General features: G+C 42.5%; 1 protein-coding gene across 3 annotated transcripts in view; it reads right to left on the bottom strand.

Annotated features, from left to right (window-relative positions):
- USP49 (ubiquitin specific peptidase 49) overlaps positions 1 to 19,133 on the bottom strand; it is a 109,949-nt gene that overhangs the window by 56,845 nt on the left and 33,971 nt on the right. The window lies entirely within an intron of this gene.

The raw sequence follows: 19,133 nt of genomic DNA, 5'->3' as shown, positions 1-19,133 counted from the left end.
ATCTTTAAGATCACACACCTTCTTCCTGGCATAGGATGTCCTTCCTCCAAGCATCCTGATTTATTTATTTATTTCAAGTACTTCTACAGCGCCATCAATATATGCAGTGCATATATATATATATATATATATATATATATATATATATATATATATATATATATATATACATATACATACACACACACACACACATACACATACATAAACACACACACATACATACATACATACATACATATATATATACACACACACACACACACACACACACACACACACACACAAAATGGGGATCGAAAGTTTGGGCACCCCAGCTAAAAATTTGTATTAATGTGCATAAAGAAGCCAAGGTAAGATGGAAAAATCTCCAAGAGGCATCAAATTACAGATTAGACATTCTTATAATATGTCAACAAAAGCTAGATTTTATTTCCATCATTTACACTTTCAAAATAACACAAAACAAAAAAATGGCGTCTGCAAAAGTTTGGGCACCCTGCAGAGTTAATATCTTGTACTGCCCCCTTTGGCAAGTATCACAGCTTGTAAATGCTTTTTGTAGCCAGCCAAGAGTCTTTCAATTCTTGTTTGAGGTATCTTTGCCCATTCTTCCTTACAAAAGTCTTCCAGTTCTTTGAGATTTCTGGGCTGTCTGTCACGCACTGCTCTTTTAAGGTCTATCCATAGATTTTCAATTATGTTGACGTCAGGAGATTGTGAAGGCCATGGTAAAACTTTCAGTTTACGCCTCTTGATGTAATCCCCCGTGGATTTCGAGGTGTGTTTAGGATCATTATCCATTTGTAGAAGCCATCCTCTCTTTAACTTCAGCTTTTTCACAGATGGCATCAAGTTACCATCCAAAATTTGCTGAAATTTTATTGAATCCATTTTTTCTTCTACTCGTGAGATGTTCCCTGTGCCACTGGCTGCAACACAACCCCAAAGCATGATTGATCCAACCCCATGCTTAACAGTTGGACAGAGGTTCTTTTCATTAAATTCTGTGCCCCTTCTTCTCCAAACGTACCTTTGCTCATTCCGGCCAAAAAGTTCAATTTTAACCTCATCGGTCCACAGAACTTGTTTCCAAAATGCATCAGGCTTGTCTATATGTTCATTTGCAAAGTTCAAACGATGATTTTTGTGGTGAGGACGTAGAAGAGGTTTTCTTCTGATGACTCTTCCATGAAGACCATATTTGTACAAGTGTCTCTTTATAGTGGAATAGTGTACCACAACTCCAGTGTCTGCCAGATCTTTCTGGACGGATCGTGCAGTCAAACGTGGGTTTAACTTCCACTGTTCCTGATGACTGCCATTTCATAATTACATTCCGGACAGAGGATATGGACATCTGAAAACGCTTTGCTATCTTCTTATAGCCTTCTCCAGCTTTGTGAGCGTCAACTATTTTCAATTTCAGTTTTCTAGACAACTGCTTAGAAGAACCCATGGTGCTAATTGTTGGGGCAAGGTCAGATGAGTCTGGGCATTTAAAACCTTTGAGATTGACATCACCTGGTCTTCCCAGACGATGATTGAGAACAATCCATGACACTGGCAGGTCTCAGCTTGGCAAAGGGGGCAGTGCATGCTATAAATTCTGCAGGGTGCCCAAACTTTTGCAGATGCCATTTTTTTGTTTTTTGTTATCTTGAAAGTGTAAATGATGGAAATAAAATCTAACTATTGTTGACATATTATAAGAATGTCTAATCTGTAATTTGATGCCTTTTGGAGATTTTTCCATCTTTCCTTGGTTTCTTTATGCACATTAATACAAATTTTTAGCTGGGGTGCCCAAACTTTCGATCCCCACTGTGTGTGTGTGTATATATATATATATATATATATATATATATATATATATATAATTCACATCAGTCCCTAACCCTCAAGGGGCGTACAATCTAAGGTCCCTAACTTACATTCATACATACACATACTAGGGCCAATTTAGACAAGAGCCATTTAACCTAACAGCATGTCTTTTCTTTGGAGTGTGGGAGGAAACCGGAGTACCCAGAGGAAACCCACGCAGGCATAGGGAGAACATACAAAAACTCCAGGCAGGAGGTGACGTGGTTGGGATTTGAACCAATGGCCCTAATACTGCGAGGCGGAAGTGCTAACCATTTAGCCAGTGCTGCCCCATATAGCAAGATTATCAGACACTATGGGTTTGATTTACTAAAACTGGAGAGTGCAAAATCTGGTGCAGCTTCGCATGGTAGCCAATCAGCTTCTAACCTCGCTTGTTCAATTAAGCTTTGTAGCCCCCCCCCCCCAAAAAAAAATGGAAGCCGATTGATTTCTATATAGAGCTACACCAGAATTTGCACTCTCCAGTTTTAGTAACTGAACCTCTATGTGATGACATCCCATTAACCCTTTCACTGCCAGACCCTGCACTCCACTTTTAAACACAGGTGGCCAGGCTGATTTTGTAATTTTTCCCTTACAGCTTTCAGAATTTGTAAAAGACCCCCAAATCATACATTTTCTGAAAGCACATGACCAGTAGAATAAAAAGAAGTTGCTACTGATTTTTAAGGTCCAGTGATATTTGCACCATTTATCAAAACAATATGTATCTGTTATTAATGATTTTAGTGTATTTTTAGCGAACAAACAGCAAATTCTATGAACTTCCTGCTAAATATAAAACCCTAACCTTAATTTTCTCTAAAAATCTGGGGAGGTTTTAATTTCTCATTTACAGCCTTCAGAAACTACTACTATATTTTTCTAAGAACAAGGATGGCATTCTTTAATTAGAAAAACAACTTAGACAGTAAAAGGTTTAAATTCATTTCTTGTCAATGCCTGTAGTGGAAAGCGTATAAGATTAGAAAAGTATGTGTGTTAATTAAGCTGACAGGTCCATAGAGAAGGGTTTGCCTGAACTTTAAATAATACCTTTGAAAAAATATTTGAATGAGAATACCTTTGAAAATATTTAGAAAATATAAAAGTAATCAGAAAAAAAAAAAAATAGATAATTCTGCATCTACTATAATTACTGTATAGTGCATATTTATGTAATCAATATAAGAATACATAATGAGACTGTGGATAAGACATTTAACACGTAGATTGGGGTAAGCCAGACCTCATGTTGCCAGACAAATCTGTAAACATGTACCGTATTTTTCGATCCATAAGACGCACTTTTTCCCCCCAAAAAAGGGGGGAAATGTCAGTGCGTCTTAAGGAGCAAAGATGGAGCGGCCGGTCCAGTATTTCCGCCCCCACCATGTCAGAATACCGGGCCGGCCGCTCAGCTCTTCTCTGCAGCAGGACCTTACCTGTTCCTTGGTCCAGCGCTGTACAGTCTTCCCGTGCTGGCATCTTTAGTGTGGGCATCCGGCTGTGACAGCTGGGTGCCCACTGTGCATGCGTGAGAAGCGCTGCACTTTGTGAATGGTCCGGCATCTTCTGGGATACATGACAGGTCCCAGAAGATGCCGGGACATTAACAAAGCGCAACGCTTCCCGCGCATGTGCAGTGGGCACCTGGCTGTCAGAGCCGGGTGCCCACACTAAAGGGAGAACAACTCCGCGGAAGTGGGAGCGGGTACCTGTCAAATTCAGGTGCCCGCTCCCCCTCCCTCCCCAATGGTCTGCAGTCTCTTGGTCATCTCCTGTACTGTGCCCGCAGTCTCCGGTCATCCCCTGTACTGTGCCCGCAGTCTCCTGTCATCCCCTGTACTGTGCCCGCAGTCTCCGGTCATCCCCTGTACTGTGCCCGCAGTCTCCGGTCATCCCCTGTACTGTGCCCGCAGTCTCCGGTCATCCCCTGTACTGTGCCCGCAGTCTCCGGTCATCCCCTGTACTGTGCCCGCAGTCTCCGGTCATCCCCTGTACTGTGCCCGCAGTCTCCGGTCATCCCCTGTACTGTGCCCGCAGTCTCCGGTCATCCCCTGTACTGTGCCCGCAGTCTCCGGTCATCCCCTGTACTGTGCCCGCAGTCTCCGGTCATCCCCTGTACTGTGCCCGCAGTCTCCGGTCATCCCCTGTACTGTGCCCGCAGTCTCCGGTCATCCCCTGTACTGTGCCCGCAGTCTCCGGTCATCCCCTGTACTGTGCCCGCAGTCTCCGGTCATCCCCTGTACTGTGCCCGCAGTCTCCGGTCATCCCCTGTACTGTGCCCGCAGTCTCCGGTCATCCCCTGTACTGTGCCCGCAGTCTCCGGTCATCCCCTGTACTGTGCCCGCAGTCTCCGGTCATCCCCTGTACTGTGCCCGCAGTCTCCGGTCATCCCCTGTACTGTGCCCGCAGTCTCCGGTCATCCCCTGTACTGTGCCCGCAGTCTCCGGTCATCCCCTGTACTGTGCCCGCAGTCTCCGGTCATCCCCTGTACTGTGCCCGCAGTCTCCGGTCATCCCCTGTACTGTGCCCGCAGTCTCCGGTCATCCCCTGTACTGTGCCCGCAGTCTCCGGTCATCCCCTGTACTGTGCCCGCAGTCTCCGGTCATCTCCTGTACTGTGCCCGCAGTCTCTGGTCATCTCCTGTACTGTGTCCGCAGTCTCTGGTCATCTCCTGTACTGTGTCCGCAGTCGCTGGTCATCTCCTGTACTAGGTCTGCAGCCTATTGGTTCAGAATATTTTTTTCCTTGTTTTTCTCCTCGAAAACCTAGGCGCGTCTTATGGTCAGGTGCGTCTTATGGAGCGAAAAATATGGTAATTTACTTGGGATTGAGAAGTCTTATCAAGACAAGCAGAGTTTGATTTAATGATGAATATATTGGGCGCCATACTGTCTATGGAGTATTTTAAATTGCGTGGAAGAATGCTAAATTACTTTTACAAATAATTTTTTATAAAAATATAGGAATTCTGAGAATGAATAAATTTGACTGTATGACAAGTGACTTTACCAAATTTTCTAAGTTTATCTTGCACTCCTGCTGTTCCAGACTCCATTATAAATAAATTAAAAATCACAAGGTGATGCAGGGGTCCCTGACACCTCATTTTATTATAAAGCAGCAGTCTTCAAGATATTCGACTGGTTTAATCATTTCTATTCAAAATTCTGGGTTCAATTAGAACATCACATGTTCTCAAGTAGACCTCTTAGCTTTACCTTGGATACCTCCTTGAGCATGTGGGGTCCTCTCCCCCCCTCTCAGATCGCACAAAAAGTACTTCATCCCTATGGGACCGAGATCTTGCTGTCTTCCACTTCTCAAGATATCTTGATACTATTACTCCCTTCGACAACCTTGTCTTTTGTCAGCGCTACACACCCCTACTTTTGGTCCTTGGAATAATGCAGACCATCACAGACTCCGGCTTGTGCAATCAGATCCATCATGGTTATCCACAAGAAGAGACCACAGTAACACATGCCCCTGGTTACTGACTTCAAAGACAACAAACCTTATCCTTCATATGCTCCATCCCAGGTTTTCCAGCATTTTCTCCTGACCTACCATATTTGAATCACTTCTCCTACAACCCCTCCCTCCGACACACATTGTTTGCCAATTATACTCAACTCTCTCCTCTCTGGCTCATCCGGACCTCCCATCATATACACAAACTTGGGAAAAAGAAACCACAAGTCACCTTCCTGCTTCAGGATTGGGAATGGTGTTTTACTCTAACCCATAAACTATCCCGGCAACCAAGATTCAGGAGAAGGGATTTAAAAAGGGCAACTCCACTTTTGTTGACGGCAAAAAAAAAAAAAAAAAGCATTCCCTTCTATATGATAAATGTACATAGAATTGATTTTACCAAACTTTGTTGCAGATTCCTACCTTATATTATTCTGAAGAAATAGCTGTTTGATTGTCTGTGTCCATGTGCAATCTGACAGTGAATGGGAGGAACTTTATAACTAGCAATCAGCTGCTGCACTTCCAGGGTTCTAATGAGGAAAGTAGTATGGTCTGAATCTGTTTAGACGTGATTGCTCTTTGGTAGTATCCCACCAAAAAAATTACTTTTTTTTGTAGGGATACACAAAATCTGACGTGCATCTTAGTATAGACTAATCACAACCAGGAAATTATATTTCTGGGGGCGTTATTGTACAGAATAACTCCAAGATGCCATATTGCATTGAAGTTTAAAGAAAATTACAGTGTTGAAGATTGTAAAGGAAATATCATTTTTAATAACATTCAGTTACAATATGACTTATGTAGCACAAGATGGAAGAAACGCTCCACTAATCTTCACCACTTCAATTACTCAATACCTGGCACATGTTGAAGATGTCACAATTCTGTAGGGACTATGGTGGGATTGTCCACTAATCAGATCTTTCTGGACAAAAATTTTACAACTATATTACTACATTATGGCAACACAAATCCCTTTTTCACCTGAGAAAACACTTTGATTTCTGGCTCTCTTAAATCCACCACAAAAAAAAAAAAATAAGATGTCCTCAGGCATTTTTTAGCTGCAGCCAGAATGGTCATACCCAGTCACTGGAAATCTACAGCCATAACTTCCCTAGTGGAGTTGGCAGTGGAATTTGACTCTTTAAGAGAGCTAGAATGCCTGCTGTCTCAGAAAAGTGATTGAGAAGAACAATTCAGGAAAACTTGGATATCTTGGTCTATGTTCAGACTATCAGCTGCATTTATCAGCTGTATTTCAGATGCTCCTCCTACTGGATGACCTAACACCCCACTCTCTTTAAACCCACACTTCCCCACCCTCTTTATCCCCCCACTTCCCCTTGTAGTTTACCCTTTTTTCCCCCTTCTCTTTCCCAACACGTGCTTCTTACCTGCTCTTTCTTAAAAAACACAGCTCTGTATACTGTATGTAGCTGAGACTATGTACACTTTATACAGCACTGACAGTGGTTGCATATATTAGTAAAGGAAATTGTTTGGGCTAGCTTGGCCCAAAAAACTATTTAATGAGCTATCAAAGCTGGAGTTAGGCTTTAAGGTCTGGTGTTTAAGGTGTGGTGTCATCATGCCAAGATCATTTGGATGAATCTGGCTAGGGACCTTGAAAAGAACACAAAATTATATGAAATCAAATCATTCCAGTGTAAAGAAAATCTACAAATCGGTTTAGATTTCAAATGACCACTGGATGCTAAAAGAAGCCCCCCAAGAACCCCAAATTTTCATCAGCTCCCGCTGCTGTCAATCACAGCCAGTAAGAAAGGGGGGCCCAAGTTGCGTCAGACACACAGAGGTGGCTCAGAAGCGAGCATGTGCTCTGGTGGCACTTAACAGGGGGAAGGAGCCAGGAGTAATGGCAGGGAACCTGAGAATAGGAGGATTGGGGCTGCTCTGTGTAAAACCATTGCACAGAGCAGGAAAATATGACAGGTTTGTTAAAGTGATTGTACAATTCCAATGTATTATTTTGTTTTTAAATTACCAGTGTCAAGATACACACAAACCTAAAAGTTGTGAACTACAAATAAATAGCATTTGCAAATATTGTCAATCATGCTGAAATGTTTTTCTTAAAACACAACATGCACTTCCTGTCTGTTCTTCACCAAATATACTGTACATGTGCGAATATCTAAAATTTGCAGGTACAAAATTAAATAGGTGCAAATAAGTGTTGCACTACTACTTCCTACCATGTACATAAACCAATTTGCAAGTAGTATAATTTTATATATAGATAATCACATATACAGTAAAAAAACAACACTTAACTTATGAAGAAGTTTGCAGTGTAGAAACACATGATCGTGTCAGCTGGATGCACCAGTATTTATATATAGGTCAAAAGGTAGCATGGTGTATCACACATTCATCACAGTGGTGGAAATGGTTATGGTTTGAGGTTGCTTTGGAGCCTGAACAACTTGCAGTCACCAGATCAACTAACAAGCTTGATGAGAATGTAAGGCCATCTGTTCAAAAGTTAAAGTTGAACCTGAAAAAGCTATTTCAACTTGACAATAACAAATTCACTGAGGAATGGTTTAAATTTTGAGTTGATGATAGAGGAGACTGGGGGGTATATATACAAAAATGCCTAATAAAGTCATTTTTGCTAAAATGCTGAACCGGTCTAGATTCCATTCATCTATGGGTAGGCTGATTGTAATAACGTTGATCCATCATTCACCTTGGGTACAACCAGCATGTCGAATTTTTAGCATGTAATATGGCTGCTAGCAAGCTATAGCTATTGTTGGTTGGCCAGGTTCCTTTCTACATGATAGTATTTGGGACCCCTCACCCCCTACATCCTCTCCTCTTTAACGTCAGTGAGACATTGCCAGCTAATGCATATATGGGGACCCTCACTGGGGACAGTGGTCCAAGTCAGCTGAGGGGGCACTGAAGCCATTACTTGCTGCAACCAGAAGCCCAAGGAAGCTCTACTGCAACCGGTAGCCCCACCAGTGAGATTCTGCTACATCCTGTAATCCCACCAAGCAGGCTATGCTGTGAACAAATGAAATTACCTGTGAGCCACTAGGAATATATAATATGTATAATAAAAGGTGAGTTCACAGGCTCCTCTTTACATCTATATCTATATATATATATATATATATATATATATGTGTGTGTGTATTTGTAATGACTAAATAAAAATATGGTGCCATGCCCTCTGTGCGAACAGATGTCTAAATATTAGTGAATTATTTGTTATCAATTCAATAATTTACTATCTAGTGCAAGGTATCCCGATATTAGGCATAAATTCCAGTCTCAAATCAGTTGCACTGCATAATTAGAATAATGATCAGACATAAATATGACAAATAGCAATAATGGATTCAAAATCCCAAAAAAACGTGTGAAAATGTCCAACTAATAAGAAAGTCCAGCCAAGTATAGAGTCCCTTCATGAGAAAAACATGCTCAAAATTAATTGATGTAATACTCTACGGGAGCTGAATGGGTTAATCACCTCTTCATTCCTGGATATGCTGCAATGGATGAATGCAGAGTAACCCATTCAGCTCCCACAGAGTATTACATCAGGGTAATCCTTTGCTCTTCAGTCCAACACTCGCACTCACAGACTGTTTGGAAAGTGTAAGTACTTCACAAGCAATTAATTTTGAGCATGTTTTTCTCATGAAGGGACTCCATACTTGGCTGGATCATTATTCTAATTATGCAGTGCAACTGATTTGAGGACTGGAATATATGCCTAATATCGGGATACCTTGCACTAGATAGTAAATTATTGAATTGATAACAAATAATTCACTAATATTTAGACACCTGTTCGCACAGAGGGCGCGGCATCATATTTTTATTTAGGCTATGCTGTGACCTGTAGTCCCACTACACAAGTGTACAATCCAAACACACACGTTCCTGCATTAACAATGACTGTGTAGAAATGGGTGCTGCGGCGACTGTCGGCTGGAACCGAACAGAATCAGCAAGGGAAAATGTCACCAGCATACAGAGGATCACCAATATGGGTCCAAACGTTTTAATGAACGATCACATAGTTACAGCAAGGCAATGTTTCGGAGTCTCGCAGGACCCTTTCATCAGGCATGCGACCATTGTCACATGACCATAAGTACACCCCTTGGAAATTTTTAACTTTTTATGCACAATATAGCCATTTAGCATTCCATATGACTGTAATTTACATGCCTAAAATCTAATCAGATACAGATGTTAACATCTGCTGAAATCCCGGCAATGTAACTCTCCATTTGAAGATAGAACTGACCACCACACACTTTATTCACTTTTTTGGAAAATAATACAAAATAAAATTGAATAAGGAATGATACACTATACAGACATGGGTTATCAAGCTTTTTTATTTGACCATAAGCCCTAAATGGTTTAAAATGATTATAAAGTAAAATTTACACTAGACATTATAATGCATATTCCCTATGAAAATGAATAAAGCTGAAGTTTGGGTATGCCAATTTTCCCATAGTTACATTGGTCTAATTTTAATCAGTGTAAGAATGTATGTGCCAGACCTGTGGAATCTCCGTGGAAGCCGAAGGTCACTGTAGCAGGCACCACTAGTTTCTAGGTGCTATGCTGAGTTTCAGTCGTGCTGCTTACTGAAAAAAAGGAGGCATTCACTTGGCAGGGGCGCCATTTTACATTTTCCTAATAAATGCAAAGCATTCTGTGATTATACAAAGTAAAGAATGTGACATCACCACCCCTCCTCTCCACCTCGTCCAATCAAAGAATGCATCCATTGGAAAAACCCACAAAGTGTTTCCTTAATGGTGGCCGTGCCATGCAAGCAACCTCCTGTTCACAATGCAGCAGGGTGGCCACTCTGCACTGGACCCAGAAGCTAGTGGAGATCATTGTAGTAACAGTGCCTATGACAGTGATTTCCAGCTTTCATAGGTATCACCCAGACATGGAACATACATACTTGCTGTACATTGGTTCAGGCTAGACCAATGTGACTATGCAAAACTGCCATATTACTAGCTTTAAAAATGGTTTAAGCACAAGAGACTTATTTTGTGATCCGATAGCTATAGCTTTTCCAAGCACAAGCCACAAGTATTTTTATGCCTTGTTTTCAGTACTTACCAATTACTTTAATTATTATACACTTACTTATATTAACCACTTCCCGACTGCCCTATAGCAGAAATACTGCTACAGGGTGGCACAGGTGCCACGCCCTACCCACGCCACCATCCGCAGCTGTCAATCACCGGGTCCAGGCCAGTGATTACAGAGGATCTCCAATGGGGAGGGGAACGGTTTTGTTTACCAACAGTTCTACTAACTGTCAGCTGAGGCACACTGCTTTGGATGGCAGTGCACAGCAAAGCCATCCAAAGCACTGTGCTTACAGTGAAGCACACAGACACTGCCCCATAGTAAAAACGCACCCAGCACACAGTTAACCCTTTCTTCGCCCCTCATGTTAACCCCTTCCTGCCCAGTGCCATTAGTACAGTGTCAGTGCTTTTTTTTTTTATTAGCACTGATCACTGTATTAGTGTCACTGGGGATGTCAGTGACACCAAGTCAGTTACCCCCAGTGTCAAAATATCCGCACAATCCCGCTATAAGCTGCGAATCACCGCCATTACTAGTAAAAATTAAAAGAAAAAAAATAGCTCTCTCATATATATATATATATATATATATATATATATATATATATATATATATATATATATATACATATATACATACATACATACATATACACACACATATACACACACATACATATATACATACATACATACACACACACACACCTCCATTTGTAAACACTATAAAACTTTCATGTCCATTAAATTTCTAAAGTAATGCATGCACTACTTTTGTAGCAATTTGCACAGACCTCTGTGTCAGATGTCTTGCAAATTGCAATGAAATCAGCAGGACACCCGATTTTGAAATTGTGCGACTTCACTGTAAGTCGCACTATTTCGAAATTGGCTTCGATGTGACCAGGGTCTAACTCCACTTTTGTTGGGGGGGGGGGGGGAATGTACATTGAAATGATTGTAACAAACTTTGTTGCAGATTCCTAACTTGTGTTATTCTGAAGACATAGCTGTTTGTTTGTGAACATTTGCAGAATGAATCTGTACGGGAGCGACTTATAATTCTTAATCAGCTGCTGCACCTACAGTGCTCTAACAAAGTTGCAGGGTCTGCATCCCTTTAGATATGATTTACCTTTGGGTGCATCTCACCAAAAAACACATTTTTGTTGCAGGGGAAGCTAAAAATCTGACTTGTATCTTAGTGCAGACTTTTGGGAAAATCAATAAGCCAATCACACACAGGAAACACATCAGGGATCTCTGATGAAGTCACTTGGTGTGTGATGTAACAGGAACACATAGGACGGAAGTGTGGTGATGTCATTTCCGGTACGGCACCGGAACCAGTTTGAGGGTTCTGCAAGTCCTTTTTTTTTTTTACATGTGAGTGAGGATCTTGATGGTTTCAGGATTAATTATTAAAAGCTTTTTACACTGTGAGGAGACTTTTTGCTTTCCTTTGAGCACACACCAGCCCTAATGATTTATTGATGTGGACTTCTACCAACTGGGACACACTGAAGGGATTGAAGGAAGTACGGATATTGACCTGTAGATTATATAGGCCAATACCTGGAGGTGAGCGTGCATGCCTGGTAGTGGAGGATGCATCAAGTTGAAGACCTATTGTTATGTTGCATCACTGAGTTTTGCTGCACAAAATGGGACTTATTTATGTGTTTCAGCTTACAGTACTCTATTGGACCTTTTTCACTAGTGTTGCTCGGCACTCTGGCACGTATTGTGTTAGGTCAGCTGAGTGTTTACTGATTTATTTTTCTGTCATTTACTTGGTCTATTTTTATCATATGATTTTTCCTTATTATTATGCACTATTTGTTTTATTGCATATATGGGATAGAGCAGCGGTTCTCAACCTGGGGGTCGAACGACCATTTCCCAGGGGTCGCCTAAGACCATCGGAAAACACATATTTCCGATGGTCTTAGGAACCGAGACGCCGCTCCTGTCTCCGGCGATGTGTGGGCGGGATGATATGCTGCCCCTGTCACCGCCTCCTCGCCGCTGATTGGCCACTGGAACTGTAGCTCAGGAGAGGCACACAGGCGGCCAATCACCGGCGAGAAGGTGGAGCTTGGAGAGGAGGAGTCGAGCGGCAGCGCGGAGATCGAAGAAGATCGAGGGAGCTGCAGGAACGAGTGAAGAGAGAGGCCAGAGAAGGAAGACAGCTGACAGGTAAGTGCAAATTTTGCTGCTGCAGCCAGGTATGCAGGCTGTAGATGGGAGAGGGAGAGAACGAGCCCAGGCTGGAGCAGGGGTCAGCAAGGTAAGTATCATTGGTGTCAGTGGGAGGGATAGTGCCCCATCATTTGTGTCACTAATACCAACGATGGGGCACTATTCCTCCCCCCACTGACACCAACGATGGGGCACTATTCCTCCCGCCACTGACACCAACGATGGGGCACTATTCCTCCCCCCACTGACACCAACGATGGGGCACTATTCCTCCCACTGACACCCACAATGGGGCACTATTCCTCCCACTGACACCCACAATGGGGCACTATTCCTCCCACTGACACCCACGATGGGGCACTATTCCTCCCACTGACGCCAATGATGGGGCACTATTCCTCCCACTGACGCCAATGATGGGGCACTATTCTTCCCACTGACACCAATGATGGGGCACTATTCCTCCCACTGACACCAATGATGGGGCACTATTCCTCCCACTGACACCAATGATGGGGCACTATTCCTCCCACTGACACCAATGATGGGGCACTATTCCTCCCACTGACACCAATGATGGGGCACTATTCCTCCCACTGACACCAATGATGGGGCACTATTCCTCCCACTGACACCAATGATGGGGCACTATTCCTCCCACTGACACCAATGATGGGGCACTATTCCTCCCACTGACACCAATGATGGGGCACTATTCCTCCCACTGACACCAATGATGGGGCACTATTCCTCCCACTGACACCAATGATGGGGCACTATTCCTCCCACTGACACCAATGATGGGGCACTATTCCTCCCACTGAGGCCAATGATGGGGCACTATTCCTCCCACTGACGCCAATGATGGGGCACTATTCCTCCCACTGACGCCAATGATTGGGCACTATTCCTCCCACTGACGCCAATGATTGGGCACTATTCCTCCCACTGACGCCAATGATTGGGCACTATTCCTCCCACTGACGCCAATGATTGGGCACTATTCCTCCCACTGACACCAATGATGGAACACTATTCCTCCCACTGACACCAATGATGGGGCACTATTCCTCCCACTGAGACCAATGATGGGACACTATTCCTCCCACTGACACCAATGATGGGGCACTATTCCTCCCACTGACACCAATGATGGGACACTATTCCTCCCACTGACACCAATGATGGGACACTATTCCTCCCACTGATACCAACGATGGGACACTATTCATCCCACTGACATCAGTGATGGGGCGCTAGTCCCCCCACTGCAAAATTACAGTTATGAAGTAGCAACGAAAATAATTTTATGGTTGGGGGTCACCACAACATGAGGAACTGTATTAAGGGGTCGCGGCATTAGAAAGGTTGAGAACCACTGGGATAGAGGGTCAACCAGGCATTTATTGAATTAATTTTCATTGATCACATGATTTGTTTTCTATTGAAGTGTCTATTAATTTAAAGTGTTACTAAACCCAGAACCCTGCATTCACTATATCCAGTCTTCCACAGTACACTGAATGTGGAAATGCAACTATTTTAGTAAACATAAACTGCTAAAATACCGTTTCTCAACAGCAGTGTAGAGCAGTCTTGTGACTTCTATTAGTGTCTGGCCAAGCACTGGTTAATCTTGTAGGAGTTTTCATTCCCCTCCGTCTGTCCTATGAGGCTGCATAACCCCTGACCTTCTGTCTGGACAGCATCTATTGGCCCTGTGCCATTCACATACTCCCTCTCTAGCAATACACATCAAACAGAGCATGTGCAGTCTCGAAACTGCTGCTCTAACTATGGCAGATGGATCGGGGACAGTAAAAGAAGGGGAAGATCAGAGAAGAAAGGATCAAACAGTCTTTTTACACAATGCAGAGGATTTACCCCTTCGGTTTCGCAGTGAGTATAACACGCATGCTTTACTGCATCTCCTAGATTGTAAGCTCGAAAGAGCAGGGCCCTCGAACCCCTCATGTATCACATTGTATTATTGTTCTGTCACATGTTCTGTCCCCCTTTGTAATGTACAGTGCTGAGCGAACTATTGGCGCTTTATAAATACTGTATAATAATAATAATATACAGACAGATTTTACGGTTGTGGGTTCAGTAACAGCTTAATTGTACACGTTATTTTAGCACTTGCTATACACTTGTTTTTATTTATCATATTTATTGATTGACTAGGCTAGTGTGGATATTGGAGCAGCGCTAATTTCTAGTGGTACACAGAAATGATAAATTCTGGTGCTGAAACTGAAAATTCAGAGAAGGAAGAAGGAAAAAAAGGAAGGAAGAAAAAAAAGAAGGAAAAAAAAGAAGGAAAAAAAGGGAAGAAAAAAGAAGACCTTGTTTTCAAGGTGCCGGAACCGGAAGTGACATCACTCCGCTTCTCCAAGGACATAGAGATGAGTGAAGGCCATCTTTCCTTCACTTAATCGCTATGCCCAGCGCCGGGATCATTCGGTGGTTTCTCAGGTAAGCATGAAAACTATCAAGCAGCAGTGGGTGGGCGGTGAGGGGTGGCAGCAGCGAGGGGGTGTGGTTATTTTCAGAACCTGTATTGGTGCTTATTTTCATATCGAGCAACAGCCGATAGGGGTGTTTTCGGCCAAAACGCTTCGGCCACTGAAATTTCAGTGCACCCCTACTAATTTCTATTTCAATTTTATGTGGGAACATATTTGGGTATCTGCAGCAGCAGTGTTATTTTTTTTTATTTTTGGGCAGCACTTACGAAAACCCCCTTTTTTCGTGAGTGTGTGTTTTTATATCTGCTATTTTTTCCCCCACAAAAGTGGAGATACCCTTTAAAGTGAACTTGTGCCAAGATCCTGCAAATTTTAGGTATTTACGTATTCTGAACAGCAAAAGCACTTTGAAACAATCCCTCATTCATCCCCTAAAAAATTGAGGAGAAACAAAAAAAAACGCATATAAAAAATGGTCAAAATGTAAAATATTATTTCTACATTGTATTTTAATTATTTATAGCCTACTTCTATTAATATGAATGATCTTTGTGAACTTTCTACATATTTACTTCTTTAAATCATGTGGCATACTTACTATGTCCTGTGAGTAGGCACTACTATGCCACAAATTTCATAGAGCCTACCTTCTAAACTACAGAGGTGATAAGGAGTTTCAGGAGGTGGAGTCAGTACAGGATTTGCAAGCAGCAATATACCATGGGATATTAAAGCTTTAGAAATTAAAATAATGGGACTCCCACCAACCTTGATTCCATCCATTTGTACTTCAAACGGGCCTGGACACAAGGAGGCTTAGCCTGCCCTGATCTATACTCCTACTTTCTTGTTGCCCTCCTTTTCCCATGCCCATAACTGGCTGATATCTGATGACTCTGTGGTGCTGGAGGACACCTACATTGGGTATAGCGCAAAAAGTAAAGTGCCCAGCGGCGATTAAATACCACCAAAAGAAAGCTCTACTTGTGAGAAAAAAAATAAAAATTTCATATGGGTATAATCTTGCATGACCGTGCAATTGTCAATCAAAGTGTGACAGTGCTGAAAGCTGAAAATTGGCCTGGTAAAGAAGGGGGTATAAGTGCCTGGTAGGCAAGTGGTTAAAATCAATACAAGACTCTAAGGGCCTGGGCTGTGGGGGGACCTCCACTCTGTTTTTTTATTTTTAATTACAAGTTCATGGTTTACATTCTGCTAAGAGCGGGGATGAATCATTGGTTGTTAGGAAACTGGCAGGTGCCAGCTGTCAGTGGAGGAATGAGCCAAATGAGTCTCTGATTGTTAGGATGCCGAAGAATGCAGGCATCTAACAACCAACACAAAATGCAGGCAAAAATGCACCAAAAATGCATGTAAAATGTGTTTCTTGTGCAATTCCATTAATGTCTAAGAGGCACATCCATTGCCATTTGATTCTGTGTAACAAGTCACATCTGAAAATTGCACTAGTGTGAACAAGGCCTTAAACTTTAGAACCACGTAAGGAATAGATATGATGAATAAGTACAATTTTAAGGATTTTAATATATCCAGGCAAAAATAGACTGACTGCAAATATATCCTTTCACATGTTTCTTGTCCTTTGAGAGCTGTATTGGGATCATTCAAATTCTTAGTAACCATTCTCTACTGACACACAGCTCCCTGCACATGGGGTTACATCAAAGAAAGCATCAACAGCATCCCTTGAGATGTACAGTACATGCTTCCCAGGCGAATTTATGACTGGCTGGCAGAAAAACAGCAGGGATAGCTTCTATCATAAAACAATGGAATACACTTCCCTCACTTTTCACTCCCCTCCTGATCCCTCTATATGCTTTGTTTTTAAAAGGTAAATTTCCATGTAATGCTCCAAAGAACCTTGCATGGAAGGTTTTCCAGCTACCTTAAGAATGATATACTGGTTTGAGCTGGGAATGATAGTGGAGACAAATAGCCTGGTTCTAAATTGCGATACAAATTGAATGATCTTATGAACATTTACTGCACTGCTCTCAGATTAGACTTGTACACATATACTGTAAAAAAATATATATATATTATACATATATATATATATATATATATATAATAAAAAAATATATATAATATCTCTCTTCTCACTGGTCACGTATTAAAAAGAACTTATAAAGACAAAGTCAAGTGGAAAGTGAAGGACTTATCAGAATTGTCTGCAGGCTCTTTGCGGCTGATATTTTCAGATCAGATTTACCATGGCTCATTCAGCTTTCTCTCCCTTTCCATGTGGAGGCAGCCATCTTAGTAGACAAACAGGGCTTTACTGCCCGATGTCAGACCTAAACCCCCAATAACTGATGATTTGGTGAACGGATGACTGGTAGGAAAATAGAGAAAAAACAGGTGGCGCGCACACACCTAGTGCATTATCCAAGGTTTATTGAAAGGAGTGAAAAATAAAACACTCACAGACGAAGCATGTATCTAAAAAGAATTTGCATAATGACAATGGCAACGGCAAGCAAGGTGTTCCAACTGTCAGTGCGGTCAAATGGCTGACGCGTTTCGGGGACGAATCCCTTTCCTCAGAGCTACTGACCAGCCTCTGATGCAGATGTGTAATGGATGGATGGATGGATGATGGGAGCCTTGCTGGCGATGCCTCGAGGCATGGTGTGTGCACCACCTGTTTTTTCTCTATCTAGTGGCTGATCTCCCCATCTGAGGAGGGCTGCACCCCTGAAGCATTTCCTTTGGTTATCACTGCCCTGGTTCCCTTGGCTTCCCTTTTGGCTGTGCATATCCTGAGGCGCTGGAGAGTACATACGATATCCGACTGGCAGGAAAATGTTCAAAAAGCAAGAGAAGTGGAGAAAACTCATATCCACAGAGTGAATATACCAAACGCAGAGAGATGATTGCACTGATGTCCCAGATTCAGCTTTCTCTCCAGCAGGCCCCCAGAAGAAAAATATGCAGCACTGTAATGATGGCATAGAGGAGAGCCTGTTGGCTTCCTTGATACACCCAGGAGAGAGGTTTCTATGTTTCCACTCCCTCAGTAGCTCAGAGTACACAGGCAATGAGGAAGAGGTAGCTGAGCAAGTGATCTGCAGTAGGGGAGTAGCCCTCCACTGTCAGAACGGGCATGCAGGCAGCCAGTCAGGAGCCTAACAGCAGCAGCTTCTTCAGAAGTCCCAGCTACTGCTAGGATCCCAACCTGCTTGCTACCAGTGAAATACCACTTTGCACACAGTTATACACCCTTATACATCTCTTCCAAACTTTTGCATAAAACATGGATTTCTTTGGAGGTATACATACAATGTACAGGGGGTGGACAAAAATATGGAAGTACTACATGATTTGCACTTGTGGAAGTGATGACGTGTTTCACGTCGAACATTAGTTTGCCTTCACTGAGTGAGGAGACACCTAGCTAACAGGTGGGAAGCCTCACTTTCGTCATTCACTGCATGCACTAGTAATGTGGAGTCATGTCAGAGCTTATTGAACTTCAAAGAGGCAAATTATTGGTGCCCGCTTAACTGGTGCCTCTGTGACTGAAGCTGCCAATTTATTTGCGGTGTCGCTAGGTACAGCATCAAAGGTTATGACGGCATATTCAGTTTTCCGGGAAAATGTCATCTGATAAGCATAAGCACTGTCAACCTGATCAAGTGACCGAAAGAGGCAAAAAGGACATTGTGCAGGATTGTGATCCAGAATAAGAAAACAACTGCTGCAAAAGTAATTGCAGAACTCAATCTCAGTCTTCCAAAGCCCGTATCCACAAAAACTCTGCAGAGGGAACTCCAAAAGCAAAACATTCACAGGTGAGCTACAATTGCCAGACCACTAGTGACCAATATTATTGCTCAGAAGAGGAGAGAGTGGTGCAACAACCATAAATAGTTGACTATCAATCAAGACTGTAATATGGTCTGATGAATCAAGCTTCACACGGTTTCCAACCACCGAGCATATGTGTGGCAAA

This window comes from Staurois parvus, unplaced genomic scaffold (genome assembly GCF_062004578.1).
Source record: "Staurois parvus isolate SC_StPar_1 unplaced genomic scaffold, SC_StPar_1.0 ptg000261l, whole genome shotgun sequence".
In the NCBI taxonomy this organism is placed as follows: Eukaryota; Metazoa; Chordata; class Amphibia; order Anura; family Ranidae; genus Staurois; species Staurois parvus.
The sequence above is the reverse complement of the archived record's forward strand: the minus strand, read 5'-3'. Positions and strand labels throughout refer to the sequence as shown.